The following is a 2,500-nucleotide window of genomic DNA, read 5'->3' on the forward strand; positions in this document are numbered from 1 at the left end:
GCCACGGAAGCAAGAGGAAAAGCAAGAGCGAGAGAACATTTCGCGTATACTTCATTTAACAATTTTAACCAACACGCGATGTACTCCACACACCTCTTAGATTTAACAACTGCTTTTCTCTTCTTCTCCCCTTAGCGCAAGGGTAAACCCCATTTGTCTCTTCTTTGGAACGCAACAAAACTTTCGAGGACTGGACGACCGAGCGATGGTCGCGCGGTCTTCGCTTATCTTTAACAAACGAAGTAGTCCGTATGTATTCTAAATGTTGAAGCCTCCTAGAGCTTTAAGCCATGCGAGACATTGAAATGCTGTTTTAACGGGAGCATGCATAATTGCTGCAAACATACTTTTATCACAAGTTCTAGCCACGCCACGGAGGCTTCGAAGTTCCTTCACCATTCGCTTTCCTCTCTTTTGTTACACAGTTTCAGACTACGATCAGGGGTACCGAAACGCTGTATTGATTGTAAACAACCATTTTTATCTTGGAGCGGAGCGTTCCTTTACTCGTTAGATTTGTCTTGTCGCGTGTGTATTCGCTTTTTCGACGCTTTTTAACCATTTAACTTGTTTAGCGAAGCTAAACGCACAGACAGACAAAAAAAAAGGAACAGCATCGCGCGTCAAACAGCGACGACCCATCTGAAGCGATCTTTCATTTATACACCGTTTGTAAACAGAGAGATGTATAAAGCGCGGGGAATCATTCGAAACCCTGGGGCTATTCGAGCTTGCATTTCAGCAAATTATCATCTCAAACATTTCACTCGTTTGCTTTTTCTAAATTTATAGGAGAGCTTCTTTCGTTTATTTTTGACACACCTTTCGTAAATATCGTTTCTGGCAACGTCGGGAGCGTGGATTTCTACAAGTGAACAATCGCGCCGATCCGATAACTTCCAGCAGGATGGAGAATCTTTATAGATTATCTTCCGAGAACTCGGTGCTTTCACGGGCGGTCGTTTATAAATTTTAACGAACGACTCGCGCGCCGTGACGCACTTGCGCTAGTTCGAAGAGATATTTCGAAATTTGTTTCTCTCCTTTAACGGCCTGCATTTAGTGTATCGGTTGCGATTTTCGTCACATCGTTTCCACGACAAACGCCGACGAACTGCCCAACTATCGCTCGTACGTTGCGACTCTTTCTTTGTTTATCGTTCATTCATTCTTTCAATTTCGTTCGATAATCCCGCTCCGAAACGTTCTACTTTCGTTGAACGACGGCGAGATGTTTAGAAAGAAATGAATTACTCTTTTTTCGAGAAGCAAACGCAAGCAGTCTTTTGTTAAGAAAACGACCCTCAGCCAGGCGTGGTCCAGGAATTGTATCCGTGGACCGCAATGTGCGTTCGAAATGTCGATGTTCATGTGTCCTGCAGTTCACACGTTGACGCGCAATTAGCTGCGTTCTTCATCGACCCACGAGCCAAGTGATCCACCGTTCAGGGTAATCGTAAAATTTTGTATTTCAAACTCTTTAGATCTTTAGAGTGTTATTTTCATTATTAACACGCATCACATTCGATACCCACATCACTCTCCCACCCGGCGCGTGCGGGAGAGCGAATTCGGGCGTCGCCAACGTATTTGTTTGTTTGTTCGATCGTTGACGACACGATCGCGTCCAAGGACGGAAACCGTCGGAGAAACGCCCAGTGGCACGCTCCTCTCGACGGTCGGGCGTAAAGTACATTTAAAAACCTTGAAAAGTACGAACGCACACAAGGAATGCGAGCGCGCGTCCTGTCGCTGAATCGTGGGTTGCGAGATTCGAACAGACACACGGCCGGCGACGATCGGTCTAACTAATGGACACATAGTTTTTCAAAGACTCGCTATCGTCGCTTCTCAGCCGGTCCGTAAACAACACACATCGATCAGGCGGACGCACGAATCTTACCACGGTGCGTGTTTCGTAGATTCCAGGTTACCCGCAAGTACCTCTCTCTCCCTCTCGAAAGAGGAATCTCGATCCGTCCTTTTTGGACAATGGAGAAATCTTTTTATCGCAACACGGATGGCAAAGAAACAACCAAAGCGTAGGAGCGTGGGGACGAGAGCGACGAAAAGAACGTCGCGAAAACAAAGTTTCGACGGTTGCTCGTTCTAATACATCGTAGTTTCAACTCTCTCAGTTTTAACCACTCCTAGACGCTTCGTAAACTTTTAACAATTCTTCGCCTCCGCGAGTTTCATTTCGAATAGAGCGAACGCAACACGGACCAAAAAAACTCCGGTGATGCCAGATCATTTAGCAAAGATCAGACGGCGGGTCATCTGTATTCCTTTTCTCTCTTTTTTATATCTTTCCATTTAACTAGGGTGTCGCAACGACGGGTACATTTATATATTTATATATATTGTATTTCAATTTTAATGATCCTTCACTTTCGGTTTGTAATAATATGATCCTTCTTTCATTTCGATCCTTCATATTGTAGGTTAACCAACAGAAGTTTGTTTTTTTACGACTTGTATTTTTGTGGTTTGTTTGTTT

The 2,500-nt window shown here is 44.4% G+C and overlaps 1 non-coding gene across 1 annotated transcript; it reads right to left on the reverse strand.

Moving 5' to 3' along the window:
- Positions 1-1,298: 1,298 nt before the first annotated feature.
- LOC143306797 (5.8S ribosomal RNA) lies at positions 1,299-1,453 on the reverse strand. Its single transcript, XR_013064103.1, has one exon. It is a non-coding gene; the product is annotated as a 5.8S ribosomal RNA (ribosomal RNA).
- Positions 1,454-2,500: the final 1,047 nt, after the last annotated feature.

Source organism: Osmia lignaria, unplaced genomic scaffold (genome assembly GCF_051020975.1).
Source record: "Osmia lignaria lignaria isolate PbOS001 unplaced genomic scaffold, iyOsmLign1 scaffold0036, whole genome shotgun sequence".
NCBI classification, from domain to species: domain Eukaryota; kingdom Metazoa; phylum Arthropoda; class Insecta; order Hymenoptera; family Megachilidae; genus Osmia; species Osmia lignaria.